General features: G+C 38.3%; 1 protein-coding gene across 5 annotated transcripts in view; it reads left to right on the top strand.

Annotated features, from left to right (window-relative positions):
• LOC139444216 (delta-like protein D) overlaps nt 1-21,564 on the top strand; it is a 154,754-nt gene that overhangs the window by 68,744 nt on the left and 64,446 nt on the right. For 3 of the 5 annotated variants that reach the window (XM_071225132.1, XM_071225133.1, XM_071225131.1), the window contains one exon: nt 1,270-1,409. The gene's annotated coding sequence lies outside the window, so the exon portion shown is untranslated. Of the gene's footprint in view, nt 1-1,269; nt 1,410-16,432; nt 16,563-21,564 lie in introns of those variants that run through there. The other 2 variants (XM_071225134.1, XM_071225136.1) reach the window with 1 other exon arrangement.

The following is a 21,564-nucleotide window of genomic DNA, read 5'->3' on the forward strand; positions in this document are numbered from 1 at the left end:
TGTATTCCCACGATAACTTTATAACACACATATCAAAAAATTTCAGACATCTTCTGTAGTTTGTGAAGTTCAAGAAAATGTATTACAATCTGATAGGACAAATATTTGCTTTTGAAACCACCCATGGATACAATGAATCAAAGGCAACACTAATGGATGTATACTAAAGGTTATTCAGTGTGTTGAAAGTGGTTAACGTTTTTTGTAACTTTATCAAAATCTGAGTAAACCTTCCCATACATTCTGAAAAAAACTTGGATTACAAGAATTGCTTTGAACTCATGTTTTTTTCCTGCAGTGATACCCTGTTATCTCGCTGACAGAGATACAACTCTCCTCAATTTTGAATGTCTGTGACTTAAAATAGCCCTGAAGCCACTGACTTACAGTTCACAGCGTAAAAGAGAAATAATGAAGTATGGTTTTGCCATGTGTTGCAATAAGGATAGTCCACATTAGAAATCAATATGTAAGGGATTGGTATACTATGTTGTAACATCATAAGAGAATACCTCCAGGTGTATATTAACATTTTGAGTATAGAAGAACATACACATCAAGATTGATTTGTTTGAATTAGAGTAACACAAAAACATAGAGTTTGTACCAATTGGTTTATTTTGTAAGCAATAAGGAAGAATTCAAAATTTACAAGTATTTACAACAACCTCAACACATATCCTTGCACATATTCAGTTAAGATGTTGTATTCCATTAGTCAAATTTGTTTGGTTCTGTTTAAATTGTTGCTTATAGTTTTGTACCTCAACTGCCTTCTAGTTAAATAGGGCCAATGTTATGTATCATAAATGTAAAAGAAAATCATCCTCATGCAAAAATATATTTTTCTGACAATTATCAATTTCATATCTAGGGGCCTTAATAAAAGGAAATGAGCGACCATGACAATAATTATTTGACATAATAATAAATACTATCAATACTCCATTCAATAAATCAGGTTAAATATTGAACATTTCATGGGGTTAGTATTGATAACTTATCACATCTATGACACTTCTTATTTGCTGAGACTGTCTCCACAACAAACATCAAATATGGGGAAAAAATCTAGTGATCAATCGACTTGTACGAGTAAACGCAGTTTCCACTGTAGATTCATCTCTTGGTTATATTATCAGGAACCATATTGATAAAGCAATACTGAACTCTTCGAGACTTTCCTGGAAGCCATCATTGATTTTAAGCGACAAACCTTAGCAACACTGTTTCAAGGTACAACAATTGTAACTATGTATGTATTTGCAGGTGTGTGGTTGGCTGCCGAGAGGCTACAAGAATCAACTGATGCTGCTATGTAGGCCCACACTGCCACCATGTATCCCACAGTTTACTCCTGGTCGTCAAGTCCCTTGGGTCAGGACCCCTCCGACTAATCTCGAATATAGGTGAGATCACTATTAACACTCACATAGTCTCTTTGATCATTCAAAGATTGTATTGGATTGTTTGTCCCAAACTGAATTTCTATCATGTAACTTTTGAATTACATGTCAACATTTTTCATATTTTGTGTCATCACAAAATGGGACTGTGTTTGTTAAACATGCTTCTTGAAAGCTCTTCCTCTATACAGCTATGCTTTGAAGGTGACAGGGATAATGCTGTGTGGAGCAATGACCATGTTTAATATGTCAGCTTGAAAGGAAGTCACTAGTTGAGATGAAGAGAGCTGTTTATCTGACCCCACGAATCATGTGCACTCGACTGACTTCCATTAGCAACATTTTCCCATTGTCTTCATACACCCATTATCTAAGTTCACATTTCGTACCAAAACTCTGTGGATTAAACTGAGCCGATCGAAGGTACTCACCATCTTGGACACAACTGTTAAAACTGCTGGAGGTGATTGTATTACCTGTTAATGGAAGTGCATTTGAATACAACTTTTCTTAAATTATTATGCAAATTGAATGTGTTTTTTCTCTCAAATGAAAGAACTGTATGAATGAAAGTGATTGCACTGATTAGTTTGATCCTTCACTAATTTGCCTTTTACGCCGACTGGAATCTGTTTGGGCGGATAATCAAGACTAGTTATACTCTAACGTTTTATAATTACAGTTTCTTTTGTAATTAGAGTTTATCAAATTTTGTAAAAGTATGTATCCATGATGCTTACATCTGTGTATCATGATCATCATCATGATCCAATTTTGAGTGTGATATTGAAATTAAACCTCAAAGAATAAAACACTAGCTGAATAAATACAATGAAGTTAGGCCTGAAACAAGTCATTGAAGTGAGTGAGTGAGTGAGTATGGTTTCACGCTGCTTTTAGCAATATTCCAGCAATATCACGATGGGGACACCAGAAATGTCGGGAATTGAACCCGGGTCTTCTGTGTGACGCGTGAACGCTTTAACCACTCGGCTACCCGACCGCCCCAGTCACTGAAGTGACACCTCTGTTTGCCCTTATACATGGATTGAATTGTAATCATTGACATGGCATAAACTGATACAATATTAGCAAATCAAAGGTACACACTTCTTTGCCTTAATGAGCAAGCACTGTCAAGAAGTTGGATAGAATCAAATATGTGTCCTTGTGTCCCCTGTAGTTAATTTCTTCTTTATATATTACTAATGAGTAAAAAGTAACAAAATATGTTTGTGTATCTTATTTTATATTCACATGTGCACTTACTATTAAAAAAATTACAAAAGATGCTCAGTTGAGAGGAAATTGTGGAAAAGTGTGAAATAAGTCCATATGACATGGTACATAAGTGACATCACAATAATCACTATGACATCATAATAACCATACAGGCCATCCTGACAACATTTATGGATGTTTACAATATAGCAGCTGACAAATTAGCCTTGCTCCAAGGCTGTACTGAAAGAAAAGTCCATGGATATGTAGTAATTCTATCTTTCTTATTGGCAAGTCTAGATATGTGGACTCCAGTCTCTTATAGGGACAACTTGTTCTTATTATTTACATAATCTAGAACTTATGATTTAAACTAATAATTATTCCCTTAGGGACTTGTGCAAGTCTACTAACCATTGAAAATGTTTTATTATAAAAGAACTTCATGGCAAGAACAACATCACACATATTATTTTCATTGGTTTACTTGGTTGGAATAAATAGCATTGACAAAATCTTTGCCATGATCATAAGAAATCTCCATTGTCCATTGTATGATTCCGTTTATATCATCACCAAAACATTTGGTTTGGGGCAAAACAATTTTTAACTTATGTCGCAGGCGGATTGCCTTCTATTTTCCTAGTGTGTTTTCCTACCCAAGTATTTTCTTCTTCATAAAAGAGAACTATAATGCCTACATGCTTGTGTTTTTGTTGATATGCATGGTGCCTGAGAAACAAGATTCTCTCAAATTTTTCCAATACTAAAACTGTCTGTTAGATATCATGTTTTATATTCCTTGTTCATGTCAGTACCCGGTGAAAAGTAGGGATTAAAATAGAGGACATTGAGATGGTAAAAGAATAAATTGCCAAGCTGATAACATTGTGTATTGTCTATAAGTGACTCAGATTATCATAACCAACTTAATAGAAGGTAGAAATGACTGCCCTACTGTGAATTAATCTTTCCAACTCTATTTTCTGCATGTGCCCACTCCAGCTATTAAATAGAAGGAATTCCGTAAGATATTAGTAATCAACAAGCGATATAGATGAGAAGATATGGCCAGGAATGCTGTTTACTTCTGGCAACTCACGACACTGATAGGACATGATTCTAACCGACAAGGGTCTGAATTGTTGGCCTGCATACCCTGGACAAACCACTTGGGAGTGAATGGTTATTGGTTACAATGGCATCAGAGGAAAACTTTCTTTGATCAACTGAATGGCAGATTTTTAAAAGGATTAAATGGGAAATATCTTATTTGAAGGAAGGATCACATTTGATGTAGTGCATCTAACAGGTGCTTGATGTGTTGTCATGCTTATGAGAAAAGAAAAATATATAACTTCGCTTCAACTTAGAGATAAGTAATTGAAGATTTGAATTATAGAAGGAAACTTTATGAATGAAAAGAATTATCACTCCTCTAGGAAAGATAGCAGTTATTAAGGCATTATTAGTTTCTAAATTGAATTATTTTTTCTTATCGTTGCCCAATCCTTCAGAGCAGTTTATGAAGGAGTTGAACAAGTTACTGTTTGCATTTTTATGGAATAATAAACCAGATAGAATTAAACGTCAAGTGATATGCAAATCCTCTGCAGATGGAGGTGTGGGAATGGTTGATGTTTTTAAGTATGTCAAATCTCAGAAAATCTCTTGGATCAAGAAGGTGAGGTGAGGTGAAATGGGGTTTAACGTCGCGTCCAAGATTATTGCACTTATATAGCGACGTGCATGTACGTGTGTGTGTTTGTGTGGCTGCTTGTACTAGTCCGGACTGATGCTGATTTATAGTGCTAGCACACTGAGATACCATGCCACAGTTTAACATGAATACCCCACTCAGACACAGTATACTGACTCAGAGCCGACCAGTCCTTGTTTTAGCCCGGTAATGCCGAGTGCCAGACAGGGTAACAACAAGTACCAGCTTTTAACGTCTTTTGGTATGACGCGGTCGGGGATCGAACCCCGGACCTTCCGCTCTCCGGGCGGACGCTCTACCACTAGACCACGGAGGCGGTTGGATCAAGAAGGTGTTGTCTGAAGACTATCAGACCAACTGGAAGGTGTTGTTGATGTCTTGTCATCCAAAATTATCCACTATGCACAAATACGGGTCCTCTTTTATCCAGAAATTGAGTAATCAAACTCTCAATCCTTTTTGGAAAGACTGTTTGGAGGCTTTTTATGAACTCTCTAATAAGGCTACAATTGACACTTTTGATGCACTGGTAAGCGAACCTTAGATTGACAAACAAACTGTTTTTTGGAAACAGTGGGTTGATGCAAGAGTGTATAGAATTTGCGATTTATTAGATATAAATGGTTGTTTTTTGTCATACAATGACTTTTGTAGAAAACATGAGTTCACACTGCCAATCATGCAGTTTAATAGTATAGTTTCTGCAGTTTCAAACTATATTAAGAAGGCAAACATAAAAATGGAGAACACCATTAGCCCTTTAGATTACAGTTTATTATTGACTAAACTTTTCTCATTAAAGAAAGTTTCCAAACATGCCTACTATACACTTTTGGGACCTTTGGTTAGTTTGAAAGCCAGACAGAAATGGGAATTTATTTTTGGTGTATTAAACTGGAAATCCATTTTTATAAAACCTTTCAAAATAACCAAAGATACAAAGCTTCCGTGGTTTCAGTTCAGGATAACTCATAGGATACTTACAACCAACTCATTTCTATTTTATATCAAGAATGTTGACAGTGATCGATGTACTTTTTGCAGTGATGAAAGAGAGACGATCGTCCATCTCTTGTGGGAGTGTGATATTGTACAGAATTTTTGGAAACAGTTTATGAGCTGGATAAATGACAAATGTGGATACATTCATAATCTAAATCTTTCAGCAGAATTTATTATTTTTGGCTTTAAAAAAAATCTTATTACTGATAAAGTGTTTGATTTTATCATCCTGTTCACAAAATACTTTATCTACAGATGTAGAGTTCAAAATATACTACCAGATATACAGTTTTTAAAGAATGAACTCAAACTTCGCTATAAGATAGAGAAAAGACGTTTTTTGTCCACAAACAGAGGTTTGGAATTTAACAAAGACTGGATGATGTACCATAACCTTTTGGAATTTTAGGATATGTATATGTATGTGTTTATGTGTATGTATATGTATATGTGTATGTATGTGTGTGTGTGTGTGTGTGTGTGTGTGTGTGTGTGTGTGTGTGTGTGTGTGTGTGTGTTTGTGTGTGTGTGTGTGTGTATACATATGTGTGTGTTTGTGTGTGTGTGCTTGTGTTCATGCATATATTATGGTATGACCATGTGTTAGTGTCTACATTTCCGTACCATTCAATTGGAACCACTGACTTGAGATTTGAGATCTCTCTTTGAGAATATAATGTGTGTGTGTGTGTGTATGAGAGTGCTTGTGGCGTCCGTGTGAAAGCGTGTAAATGGTGTTCGTATGAGAAGTGTGAATGGCTGTTGTTTTTATGATAAAAAAAAAAGGGGACTCCATCATGTGATACATATATATTATGTATTAAATCATTTATTATCGCTAGTAATATCTATCTCACATTACAAATGATGTGCAAACAGTCAATGTATCAATATGCACCATATCATGTACAATGTATCCTGAACCCTGAATAAAAAAAGTATTACAAAAAAACAAAACTTAGAGATAAGTGTATATGTTTGTATCCATACAAGCATGGATTTAGACAAAAACAACTGACATTTAATATGACATTTAATATAATGTGAAAGTTCACTAGCGATACTAAATTAGTATTTGAATATTAGTTTACGATTATTATACTCAAAGGCAAAAGTAACTATGACCATGTTGTTATTTATCATATTCTGATTTGTTCTGAAGCTGGTGTTTCTTTGGCTTAAGTGAGTGAGTGAGTGAGTTGGTTTTAACGCCGCTTTTAACAGTATTCCAGTTATATCACGGCGTGTCAGCTTAATGTGGGAGGAAAGCCCGAAGTGATGCAGGTCTCACACGTTTACCACTTCGGTGAAACCCACGAGCACGGGTATGGCTTAAGATGGAATGAGGTGTGTATTAATTTGGGACCCAAATAATTAAACATACTGGTTAATTGGTTTGGATTTGTACAGAGTTAAAAGATTGATCGATCTGCAGAAGCCATCTAGTCCAAAACATCATCATTATTATCAATATTGAGCTATAAAAAAGTGTATATGTTGGCAGATACTTTTGCCTATAAGTAATGTTTTACTCTTACAAACTGGAATTACCAGTGAAAAAAACTTTTATGAATATGTATATTTCACATAAATCTACTCAGTTCACCAAAGAAATGATAGTTTCTGAGGGCACCAACACATTTGTTGATAACATTACATGAAAAGATCATTACTTTAATGAGATATAATAACCTGGCTGTTTATCGAGTTTAGTGTATTTTTATATAGACTTGAGAAAGTTGTAGCAACCACTTCACACGACACACCCACATCACTGAGTGTGAATATTCATATAAATAGGTAACATAAATACATATTAAGAGTTCTCGTGGATAACAAGCACCTGCATGGGTTGTTTGCCATCACTTGTAGCTGCATAAATCTGAGAGTTTTTGTTATGATTCTCTTCACTATTCCAAATCCTGTCCTGAAAGTTTATAGGGTCACGTTTGTGTCATGTTGATCCTTTGATATAGATGAAACTTGTGTTTATCAGTGTACATCGGAATAAGTCACAAAGCACTTCATTCATAAAACATATAACTCCAGAGAGAGTTGTTCCCACGGAAATATATTTTAATGGAGAAAAATTCACTGTTCACTTACACCAAGCTGGAAGACTGGAAGACCATGACACATTATTTATTAGATTTCACCCCCGCATGCCTCACAACCAAACAACTCACCTGACACAATCTTACTGTTTCAAAGTACCTTAGACAAAGAAAATCGCTGTTCTATTGTTTCCTTCCATGACAAAAAACACCACATACATATTCCTTTGAATCACATCCGTTTACAGTTAATATACACAGGTGCCTTGTAAAGTTTATTTGACATGAATATTTAATAACTTAAACTATTTTATTATATTAACAATTTAATATGTTCAATGACTCAAGACTATATAGGACAATTTATTTCAAGAGAATTAACTTCAGAATTATAATTACTGATAGAGTTCTAAGATAGAGTTCAACAAATTAATTACGTGTTCTTTAGAACTGACCATGGTGATTCTAGGTTAGAGAATAAAATGTCCCTAGCAACCTATGCTGGTTGTAAGATGTGATCAATTGGATCGGGAGGTCAGACTGGTTTACTGGGATGATTGCTTGTAATACCCTCATGGCATGGATAGATGCTCTCAATGTTGATCACTGGTTGGTACAGAACTCCACCTTTCTCCCAAGAAATATCAACAAAAAAGGTCAAATCCCTAGGTCAAGTAGATTCTGAGTCAGAGTTTGTTGGTTTAAAATAATTTTTAGTTTTCATAACTGTAATTACAGCATAGAGATTTGAAGCACAAAAATGTAAACTGGATCCCTTTTGTTCATGTGTGCAAGTGAATTTTGGCAATATTACTTTAGAGTCCTTCGGGATTTCAGGTCAACGGTTACCTATGCTTAGAGGAGATGCAATGGATCAGCTGGTCAGACTCCGTGACTGGGTTGTTGCATGTCATCATACACCTACGGTGTCAGATGCTGTTCATAATATTAACCACTGGTTTTACAGGCAGCTATAGTATAGCTGAATATTCCTGACTGCGGTGATAACAAAAAATGACTTGGCTATATTACCTACCAACTGTTCATAATTTTAAAAAGATTTTTTCAGCTATTGAGTATTTATTCACAAGTTGTCATTCACATTGGACATTTTTAGTTTTCTTTGGGCATTCAATATATTTTTACTCCTTCTGGGTCCAGTTTATTAGGTATTTTTACACCCATATCTTTCCAGAAATGATCCGGTTTAAAATGCTGTTATGGTGACTTCTACTGTGTATCATGTGCTGCCCCAAGTGTGGAACATGTTGCAAAAAATCACAACAGCAATATGCATGTCTAATTAATAATGAGCAAAGCATAGGGCCCTTTTTATGCCTTATTCACTGCAGTAGAATTTGTGTATGTGTGAAACCTGCGTCAATCAGTAAATACAGATCTCAAAAGAAATAGATGCATGCAAGGTGAAAAGAAAACATTGCGTTATTATGCTGTGTTGTTATGCTATTAAAGGTTTGAAAGTTTTCCAGTGTGTACACAAGCAACTCAAAATTAATTGGGTAGTGGTGATTTATTTTGCATATTTTACGCAAAAACACAGCTTATCTGTAGATCTGAATTTTTGCATGTCTCACCTCTTCCACAGCTGCTGATGGGTATGCATGAGGACAGTCACCTTATGTTGTCTCCAATACCCTGTCTACTTCCCCAAGTATTCAATTAGCTCACATTATTTGTTCTGCTTGGATGAAGAAACAGGATTCTCTGCAAAAAAGCCTAGAAAAACTACTCTATATCTTCAATCATTTGGCAAGGTTCGTGGAGTACCATCAGTTGTGGAATTACTGCAGCAAGAGATAATACTCATACCTTTCAAAAAAGTGTGGGTATGATGCTGAATGGGGATAATTGCAGTTGTTGGGATGTGTCACTTACATAAGAAACATATGTGGTTATAACTTTCACGATACAAAATAGTGCCACCGATAGTTTTTTGGCTTTATTGTCTAAACTGGTTAATACACATACACATGAGTGAGTGAGTGAGTGAGTGAGTGAGTGAGTGTATAAACATCAAAAGAGCTATAAGTATGTAAAATTATTAGAAGCTTATACGTGGACCAATCCAGGGGCTCATAGAATGTGTACAAGAGCATCCATAAATGTTATCTAGGAGGGGTCAGTCTGATATTATACATTAATTATCTGATTATACTTTAGGACTGTCTCAAAAGCTCACAATCATCCTCTAGATTTAAGCAATAACCTGGAATTTACCACACATATTTACTTGTAATGTGTATATATTGTCATCATATTTTGTGTCAAAAGAAGTTAGAACTAAATGTATTTGTGGAATTAGGAGCTCAGAAACATGAATAGATTTAGATTAATGGAGCTCTCAACCACACACCAAGGCTATCAGATTACTTCTAGTGGTTGACTATGAACATAAATGCAATAACAATGTACAAATTGCTGAAATCATAATCTACTACAGAGCAGTTGGTCATAATTGATATTCTACCACAAATGAATCACATGATCTGAATGTTCAAATAATATAACACTGTATCTGAATGTTGAAATCATAAGCTAGCTACCTCAGTACAGTTAAAAATAGTTGATACATGTATTCTACAACAATGGATCTGAATGTTAAAATTCTGTTACAATTTATCTGAATGTAGAAATCATAAGCTACCTCAGTACAGTTTAACATAGATGATACATGCATTCTACCACATTGTATCTGAATGTTAAAAATTCTGTAGCAATGCATCTGGATCCGAATGTTGAAATCTTAAGTACCACAGTACTGTTCTATAACAATATATCCAAATGTTGAAATATTATAAAAATGTATCTGAATGTTGATATTCTAAAACAATGTATCTGAATGTTGATATTCTAAAACAATGTATCTCAATTTAAGTGTCCATACACAAATTGGATGATAAACATTTCCACAAAATATCAACTTCAGCCTTTACCTTCTCATTTCACATTGTTTTATCATAATTTTCTTCAAGTTCATTCAAGGAGGACTAGGCTTGACTTATTAGTGATGTAAGTTACAGTTTATTGGTCTTCTTGTTCAAATTTTATCATGTGTATCTATTTAGCATTAAATGATAACACTAATTACACAGGAACAGTTAGTTTCACACATGGTATTACTTGTAGTACATAGTAGGCCTTGGCAGAATATGGCACCAGACTGTGGAACATAGAGTCCCTTTAACATAAGCAAATAATACATTTCAGTCTTGAGACAACCCCTATGTTTTAATGTTCTGCTCCCACAAATACCATTGTCTCTTGTTACCTAGAAACTACCAGACCTCCTCCTGTTGCCATGCCATTGATATCAATGTTTGCATGTACCCTTCCCTCTTATTTCAGCAAACATGGCAACTAGAATTTCATTTGTCATAGTCATTTTGTAATGTCAATATTTCAGAATTGCTGCTCTGATAAGCTTTGATTTGTATTTGATTGTTTTGCTTGACATCTGTGATAATGGGGGAATGTTTTTTGTGCTGAGGCTGCACATATGTTGATTTCAATCAATTTTAACAATGGCCCATATGCACTGAACCTATGTCCCCAACCCTCACACATGTTGAACATGAATTACAGCAATATCAGTAGTTCATCAATAGGGTCACAATATGAGCACTGAATTCACTGAGGTATAAAAAAGGAAACACTAAATGCTGTCCGGAAACCTAAAATAACCAGAAGCAGAACCTTCTTCACACCTTTTTTCTTTACCTCCTCAATTCCGACATTTTGATCTTAGGATGAGTGAGTGAGTTTGGTTTTATGCCACTTTTAGAAATTTTCCAGTAATATCACTGTGGACGACACCTGAAATGGGCTTCGAACATTGTGCCTATTATCGATCTTAGAAAGGAAAACTGCCACAGAACATACATATACCCTCGACAGTACACATCTACAAGAAGATATTAGAGTGCCCTTGTAATTTTGCATTCAGAACTACTCAGTTGACTTCGTTTTTTAGATAAAAAAAATCACATATGCTAGCTCCTACGGGGAATGTTGAGGCCTCATCGCATGTAAGAAAGTTCACCCGACGCGACCTCATACGGAGGCTTCAACAGATCTCGCAGTTTGAGGCGTTTTTTTGTGGGAACATATCCCTTTCGTACCTCACTGGATATATTTTTGATACAATTCGTACTTTTGTTTGGAAGGCTACGTGATACCTGGGAAATTTGGAAACTGCAGTGCAAAAATACATAGTATTATACCAAAGTCATTTTTGAATAATCAGCTAATTATATGGTTGTACATTAATACATTATCTTCCTACCTTGACAAACCCACACTATCCAAACTTCTCACATCTGGTGCACCCGTACTTAGCTTTCGTTTTCACTTTGTGAGATTTATGCAGGTACAAAATTGCAAGGAATGGTAGATTAACTTTAATGATTTCCATTTGAAACGTATTTGACAAAGCAGTAGAAAAAATAAGCACCTGTTCGTCTGCTGAAGCACTTCCGTTATTGACTTATGGGTGCAATCTGCACGTGCAAGGGAAGGCAGGGGAGGTTACTCTTCTAATTGTTCACGTTCATAATTATATGTACGGCTTCGTGGCCATCCTGTCATTGCACTGCATGAATTAAGGTTTCTTTCTTTTCAACAATATTATATTGTTAGTCATTTTAGCTGGTTGTTTCGGGCCATTCATCACAATCTTCCCACCTCTCCAAAAATGGAATCAATAAATACGGTTAAATCAAAAGAAAACATTCAGAGAGATGTCCCTGTTTGCTGTGGCGGCGAAATCTAGCCAGTAATAAGACACTGGTGGCGATATGCGCATTAAAACAACAAATGTCCAAAAATATTTCGATCAATATTTTTGTTTAAAAAACACAAAGTGGTTTTAGGTGTGGCCTGGCGTTTATTTCCGGAGGCCGTGCGTCATTTATAAACGGCGTACAGGGTTCAAATTCCTAACTTCTGTGAGGTTATCAATGGGGGTACACGGGCTGTGTTCGATCGTTCTGATTTATTGTAGGATTAGCTACAAATACCATTTTCTACTCGTTTGTCAAATGTACACATTCTAAAAGCCGATTCATAAGAACTCATTATTGTGGCGTAATTAGACGCTGGCGTGAACAAGGCACCTCTCATGCCCGAATAGCACCGGAGGGCGGAGTAATACAGGAATTTCTATACCGTCAGGTCGGGTAATATCGGAATTTCTACACCGCCAGGTCGGGTAATATCGGCATTTCAGGGACATGGGTGACTATAGGAACGGTCAACATCGTGGGCAGAGCGACGCCATCCACCGCATTCCTCGACATTGTTATAGTTTTTGAATGAATCAATGAAGACTAGGATACCCGGATTAGAGCATTACCATAGAATGAATCACCGATGTTAAGTTCAAAAGATAAGTTTCACATTGAATGTGTGAAACGGAGACTTGGGGTTATGGTGATTAGGAGATTATCTACAAACGACGACTGCATGTAAATTTTTAACGTTTAAGATACATGCCATGGCGCTTGTTATCCGGGGGCGTCCTTTGAATTCAACAGCCATTTTGCGCGCGTATCCATATTTTGTAATAATTGAAGCCAAGACGAGGGACAAACGGTATGGACTGGTCTATGGTTTCTAGTGCGTTCTCGCCCCAAACAGAAAACCTGGTCCTCTTGTTTGACAATGGGATATTTCAAACTTATCTACAAAAATTACACAAGTTTGACAGTCTAATACATCTAAACTCTATTAACACGTGACTCGTGAAGATCCGGGTTAGAATAGGTCTTCAGCAATCCATGTTTGTCATAAGAGGCGACTAACGGGATCGGGTGGTCAGGCTCGCTGACTTGGTTGATGCATGTCATCGTATCCCAGTTGCGTAGATCGAAGCTCATGATGTCAATCACTGGATTGTCTGGTCCAGACTATATTATTCACAGACACACCAGAAATGGGCTTCACACATTGTACCCAGCGACTAACGAGAGCAGGTGGTCAGGCTCGCTGACTTGGTAGATGTATGTCAATGCATCCAAATTGTGTAGATTGATGATCATAATATCAATCACTGGATTGTCTGGTCATGACTTGATTACTTACAGACCGCCCTAATATAGTTGGAATATTGCTGAGAGCGCCGTTAAACAACAAACAAACAAAGAAACACAATATTAACACATAATTCTTTAACTGTAGGAATCCTGTACTTGCCGAGTTTGCATTTTACGCCGCAGTCTGAAGTGTCCCAGCTATGTCCAATGGGCTGTAAATGATCAAGTCTGGACCAGACAAACCAATGATTGATTTGATAGCAACGTCCCACGCCGTCGGGGTACGATGACATACAATCAACCAAACCGATCCCGCAGAACCCCGATCCATTTAGTCTGTAACCACGTACATCACTATCGGCGTATCGCACGTACTTTAATACACTAGATACTGAAGGACATGGAATCCGAACGGCTGTAGTGCGTTTGCTCAATACTGTTTGTTATGTTTGTTTATTGTTTAACGCCGCACTCAGCAATATTCCAGCCTAATGACTACGCAATTGGGTACGATGACATGCCTCAACCATGTCAGCGAGCCTGACCACCCGATGCCGTTAGTCGCCTCTGACGACAAGCATAGTTGCATGTTACGGCAAGCATGGGTTGCTGAAGATCTATTCTAACCCGGATCTTCACGAGTTGCTCAATACTGAGCAATGTGGGGATGGTTATATTAGGCTTTAGCTATACACGACAGAAAGTTTGATTTTTATGATCATTTTCATGAGATATGTGTTGTCTGTTATTCATCACTTCTCAGTTCAACACCCAGTGATGATTTGTGAAGTTGCTTGAATATTTCCAGTAATACAAATCACAGCTGATAGGATATATCGTGGAGTTCCATTTACTGGAACGAGGTTCATGTAGAATAATCACACTGCAGACCTAGGCTGAACCAGTGCAATTCTTGATTCAACTCGGGTCGTCCTCGTTGCCACTGACTGTCGCATACAGTTCATTTAACCAAGAATCACTCACGGTTATATACCATTGTGTCAGCGTATCTTTTGGGAGGAAAGCCCGAAGTGGTGCAGGTCTTAGACGTTTACCACGTTAGAAAAGCCCACAAGCAAAGGAATGGTGCTGACAAACCTAGAAACAATCAGTGCGTATCAGGGATTCGAACCCGCAAGTAGAGGATTCTGGCAGCACTAAGAGATGCACAGTGGATCGCACGGTACTAGGGTAGCCTAACGGAGAGTGGGTCCGTCTTTCACACGGAGGACCGGAGTTCGGATGTCAACATATAGGTACGATGTGTTTATTTCATTCTTTTTAAGCCATCTTGATGGAGATTCAGGAATACCGGCGTCGAACCAACCTCGCCCACATATTTTGTAACAAGAAAAATCCGTATCTAGGACTTGTAATAAAAATAGATAGACAACACATAACGAGGTTATGTGAACAACATATTATTCACTGGGCTTTTTAATGTCCCGTCAGATGCCAGTTTCAGTATCGCCTGCCGAGGACAAGCCATCGTGGCCAAATGCCATGTAGCTCCTGAAATTCCTTCATTTATGAGCGCTTCGTGGAACGAACTTTCGCGGCTTTCATTCAGCTGAAATTAACTCTGGGGAACTGCACTGCCTCAGTAAATTCATGCGAAACTCTCTCTCTCTCTCTCTCTCTCTCTCTCTCTCTCTCTCTCTCTCTCTCTCTCTCTCAGATGTTCTTATGGCATAATCTCTCATTTTAGTTCTTGCCAAAAAAGACCATTCACTCGATGTAACCTTGTGATAAGTCGGGGAAAAATTAACCTAGCATATGGTTCATCTATATCATCACATGGTTATACTACTTCCTTGCTGGTTCAACGTTGGACGGACATATTGGCTCGAGACGCGGAACGTTCAGAAACTCATTTACAAAAGTGAGTTTGTAATGCGTGACAGAACCCCAGACCCCCATAATGCGATTTCTGACCACGAACCACCACACACTGCCCCTTATATATAACAGTACACAAAATTTGACACTAAAAATGTAACTTGCGATTTTTACCTGTGTTCAAACTTATGGAAATAAAACATTTCCAATTCAGACCAATATCATAAGACTGACAAATAACAAAGAATGTTCGTGTTCGATCCACGGTCTACGGAACCCAGTTCGAATAGCAGAAAAGAGGCGCACCCTGTAGCGATCAGTCCAGTTACCACAGCCGTACAACAATCGCTTCACTAGTTGTTTGGTATTAATGTATAGAAGTCATTGGTGGCGACGCTGACGTATAGATCTCGTACGCTGCAGTACTTTTGAGTTAAAGGGTTATTTATGCATACAGATACCCAGTCGCATGGTCACATAGATACAACATGGCGTAAGGTCTATAAGTATATTAAAGTCTTTGCGATAGCCCGATTGTGATATACGTGGCTATAGAGCGATTGACGAATGCACTAGTTATAGCCCATGGGAAACAGGGAGTCTATCTTATTACTGTTGGGAACTTAGGCTACGATAATGTATATAAATAGGTTTGACGAGCGAAATCTTTGGCATATTTTATTGCGTGCTTGTAAGAAATGTCAATATTTGTGTTTGATTGTTCGCGGACAAAGGGGTAGGTAAATTTATCATGTGGTGATAGCCTACTTGGTGGAGGGTATCCCCCGTTTTACATCAGGGCTATATCGAGACTGACTTTAAACATATCTAGCGGTGTCGCTCTCACATAAACACGCTACCTTTATAAACTTAAAGGTTGAGGTCTGATACAGGGAAATTACGAGACAAATCATATGAGAAGCGTGATGTGGGACACACGAGACACAGTTTGCACTAGGAGGGCTAATTTTACATTGAGCAATGATCTAAATCGTGTTGTCACATGATCTCAGTTACCTCCCTTGGTTGTTACCTTAACATGGGGTCAGTGAACCCTCACCTGTTAGCCCAGACGTATACAGGTTCGTATACCGTGAGAAAGTTCAAAGAAACTGCTTTGGATGACATGTTTCTAAAAATGCGTGGTGTAGCAGAGCTGTGTCTCAATAGATATGTTACTTGTGACAGCTCCCTACACGGACTCTTTCCTTCTCTTATGTAACAATGGGATATTTTACCTGGCCACAACAATACCTGGTCAGTTACAAAGGTAGGCGCTTATATTTCTTCTTTTCCTTTAGTGTACATTTCACAACACTTGGTATTTTTGTCCGCTTAATATCAAAACTAATACACCTGTCACTTGCAGAGCCAGGGCAGTCATGTAGAATTTATTCGCATTGTTTTCGTGTCCTAAAGCAGAAGCTGTGATAGAGTGAAAAACTAATATCAACAAAACAGAAATGTGATTTATCAAAGAATTATGTTGTGAAACGATTTGCGTTATCCGAGTCTTAAACTTCCTTAAAACCGTAAAGAATCCTATGGTGACATTTTTGTGTAAGCCCCCGTTTCGGGTCACATGCTTTGAACCGAGTGAGGAGTAGGATGATCTGCATGGGAGGTTGATGGTTGTTAATTATATTACATTAAAGTATTTAGATACTATACCAAAGGCAGATACCCGGCTCCGTTTTCATCTACAGTTAATATTTCATAAAAGGTATAGAAAGGGAGCTCTAGGCTTTTGAAAAAAAGAACACTTGGTAATAGACACACTTATTTTGACAAATAGACTTTCAAGTGTATAGTTAGCTCCATCAGTCGAATACGCGAAATGGAGTTTCTTTGATATTTATCTATTCTAATATACCCTGATAAAGAGTCCCAAGGTTTCTCACGCACTTGAGCAAAGCTGTATGACGTTTTTTGCGTAGCAAGCATGTTTAGTTCTGCATCAACAAACAGAAGAAGCCTGGGTGAGCGGCGAGGTTACTGCAGATATAGCGAGCCTCTCTGTAGCTATTGCCCCGTGTGAAGGCTCCTTCAAATCCGATGTTACATTAATGATTCAATTTCGTATATTTAAATTTATTTGGATAAATATCATATTGTAAGGGGTTTCATGTGTATATTTGAACGGAAATGATGGTTATGGAGTTATACTTCTCGATACGAATTACATCTAATTTCCAGAGAGTAATGTTTTTTTATGAGGGTATTGAAGAACGACAATTATTGTATATATATTGACCCGGAACTAACGCAGGGTTACACATGGGTGCTCGTTATCTACGTGTACTGGTATGTCAATTGATAGATGTCTAATTTAAATATCAATCTAACTGATTTGAATCATGTCATGACCGATTAAGTCATATGAAAAATATCGGGTTTCTTTAACTTGTTTTGAGTAGTATTAACCAATGCGTGTTGTCATCATCCAATCCTCACATTGTGTACAGAAGTGAGTCATTGAGGTGGACGTCGAGTCCGGGCCAAGCAAACCATGGGTCAACAGTATGAGCACCTGCGCAAACAGGTGGTACATTAATGCTTATACAGCAAGTTATGCTTCTGTTCGTGCTCGGTAAAGTGGGGTTTAACGTCGCGTTCAAGATCTTTGTGCGTGTGTGTGCTTGTAGTAGCCATCTGCTTGAACTAGTCCGGACTAACGCCTGTTTTAGTGTGCTAGCTCACTGAAATACCATGCAGCAGTTTACTCCGAGCCGACCAGTTCTGGTTCTATCCCACTTATGCCAATCTTTTAACGTTTTTTTTGGTATGACGCGGTCGAGGATCGAACCATCGACCTTCCGCTCCCCTGGCAGACGCTCTATCCACTAAAAAGCTGTCTTGGGGTGCGGGTAGGATTGGAGGGTTGGTTAGTTTCCAGCAGCCTGCTTCCAGAGAGAGGGTGTCCGGGTGTCATCAGTGTCATTAGTACAGACGTACTGGTAGATCTTACTACAGTCATTTTGACCACCCAGCTGTCGGATATCTTACACTTAACGTATACCAATGGAAATGATACATGATATAAACAGGAAATGTTAAATATACTGAAACACAAAAACGAAGAGTTTAAATAATAAGGGATAAATGTTTGCGGAAAGAAACATGATATCATGAACAAAATGGGCAAGCAATTTTAAAGACCATATCCTGTATATGATTTTGTTTGTTGTTCAACGCCGCGCTCAGCTGGCGGCTATGGTGTATGACGGTTTAAGGAGACAACTTCTGCCTATGGCTGGCTATATATTGTTGGGATACTTTTGTACTTGGTGAATCGGGGATAACTGGTCTGATTTTGTAGATGATAAACCCTAATGTTAGAGATGGTAAGTGAAGCCCTTGCTTTGTGTGGTGAAGGGTGGATGTCACTGTTGCTGCCAGGTTCCCACACCCGGACGGGGTGGGGAGGGACAGTGCTTCTGTGTGGATATTATGTCGGCGCCATGGGAGGGCTCGGGCACAAATGAGACTTAAAGCATTTCTGTTATTGGGAATGTCAACGGTCAAGCGTTCATGATTTAATTTCTTACGGTGTAGTTACGTTTATTGACATAACAACGGAAGATAAATGTATATTGAATAGTCCGTACACTTCATTTAACTAGCTATGGTAGTTGATCTGACTCAGGTATGGGCGTCTATATATTCGATATAAAGAGTGTGTGGGTGAGTGAGTTGGGTTTAACGCCGCTTTTAACTGAATTCCAGTTATATCGCGGCATCTCAGCTTCATGTGGGAGGAAAGCCCGAAGTGATGCAGGTCTCAAACGTTTACCATTTCGGTGAAACCCACGAGCACGGGTATGGTGCTTACAAAGCTACAATCCCACAATCACAGGTTTCTGGCGTGCCCAAAGGACGCAACTCTGCACAGCGAATCGCGGCACCTTAGAGAACTGGGCCGCCTGTGCCCCCTCGATATAATGAATTATACACACATAGATACTATTTATTTAATTGTACCAAACTCCTTAAGTTTTATCGCTTGATAGTTTGGTCATCAGAGATGCTGGTGATATAACAGCGGAAACCTTGCCACTGTTACTTCTCAAAGTCTGTCCTTCGGAAACACCCAAAAGTGCATGGCGACTAACGAGATAGGGTGGTCAGGCTCGCTGACTTGGTTGAAGCATCTCATCTATACCAATTGCGTGGATCGATGCTCATGATATCACTCACTGGATTCTCTGTTCCAGACTCGATTATTTACAGACCGCCGTCAAATAGCTGGAATGTTGCTGAGTGTGGCGTAAAACAACAAACCAACCAACCTAAAGTGCATATCTAATGTATAAATTGCTACACCTACCTAGTGATTTGTTTCGAACTGATATATCAGTCTGTATGTATAACTAAGCGTTATGTCCTTCATATGATAAAAGGGGCGGTCAGGTAGTCTAGTGGTTAAAGCGTTCACTCGTCACGCCGAAGACCCGGGTTCGATTCCCGTGATGGGTACAATGTGTGAAGCCATTTTCTGGTGTCCCCCGCCGTAATATTGCTGGAATATTGCTAAAAGCGGCGTAAACCCATACTCACTCACTCACTCATATGATAAAATCCTGGTGCGGATTCCGGGTTAGAATAGATCTGCGCAGCCTATGCTGGTCGTAACAGGCGACCAACTGGATCGGATGCCAGCTTCGGTGACTTGGTTGGTACCGTGTCCTCGTACCCCGACGGCGAGGATCGTTCGTCACAGAATCGACGTGTCTGGAGTGTCTGGTCTGTTGTCATGTAGTTGGAATATTGCTGAGTGCGGCGTTACACAACTATCTGATAAATGAGTGAGGTAGTTAGTGAGGGTATAACGACGCTTTTGACAGCATTTCAGTTGTATCACGGTGTGTCAGCTTGATGTTGCTGGAAAGCCGAAAGAGACGTAGGCATGGAAGTTTACCACTCAACTGAAACTCACTATCATAAATATGGTGATGATGGAAAAAGGGTCATAATCAGAGAGAATCGAGGATTCGAACCCAAGATCAGCTGATCCTGCCAAGGGACGCAACTCTGTACAACGAAATCGAACTGCGGCGCCACTGTGCCACCTGTGCAAAAAGTGAAATCGTCCGGATTATCATCGTCTATGATTAACGAATCATAGTATTGCCCCTTGAACTAAGTATAGACGTTCATAGTATTTCCCCTTTAACTAGGTATAGACGTTCATAGTATTGTCCCTTTAACTAGGTATAGACGTTCGTAGTATTGTCCCTTTAACTAGGTATAGACGTTCGTAGTATTGTCCCTTTAACTAGGTATAGACGTTCATAGTATTGCCCCTTTAACTAGGTATAGACGTTCATAGTATTGTCCCTTTAACTAGGTATAGACGTTCATAGTCTTACCCCTTGAACTAGGTATAAACGTTCATAGTATTGTCCCTTTAACTAGGTATAGACGTTCATAGTCTTGTCCCTTTAACTGGGTATAGACGTTCATAGTATTGTCCCTTTAACTAGGTATAGACGTTGCAAATAATAAAGATCCGAAGTGTTTGTGTGAGTGAATACAGTTTTACGCCGTTTTAGCAACAATGTCACGGCGGGGGACACCAGAAATGGGCTTCACACCTTGTACCCATGTGGAGAATTGTCCAATGAAGTCAGTCCAAAGAAACATATGATTAGAAAGTGTGTCGCTTGATAGTGTGTCTGTGTTTGATGTGCATCCCAACGCTGGGGGGTTTGTCGGGGCTGGCCAACAGATAAAATAATCCGGATAATGTCAACACTAAGTGTTAGCTTAAGGTCAGACAGAATGTCAAAATACTATTTAAAGTTTGCTGGGAAGGTTACGTGTATCTATATGGGTATCGGGAATGGCTCTGCAGTCTTATTGTACTAACATGACTGGTGATTTAAATATTAACGTATCATATATAAAAAAAAAAAATACATTAAAGACTTTATGATATTTATTCGTATAAGACTTTTTCTAATTCAATTAATATACGTTATTTACATACATATCTCCATATGGTGTAAGTGAAGAGATTGTTCGAGAGTCTATTTGATCCTATTCCATGGCTACCGTGAAGGGGGTATCACGACAAACAGTGCACCCATCCAGCACACACACACACACACACACACACACACACACACACACACACACACACACACCTAAACCACCACCAAAACCACCTAAAACCAATCTAAATTATTTCTTTTAAAAATTCCCGTCTCTAGCCCAACCCTCTGTAATTAATCAATTAAAATATTGAATACGTAACATGGAATGACGATATA

This window comes from Haliotis cracherodii, unplaced genomic scaffold (assembly GCF_022045235.1).
Source record: "Haliotis cracherodii isolate W230 unplaced genomic scaffold, xgHalCrac1.p SCAF_5, whole genome shotgun sequence".
NCBI lineage: Eukaryota > Metazoa > Mollusca > Gastropoda > Lepetellida > Haliotidae > Haliotis > Haliotis cracherodii.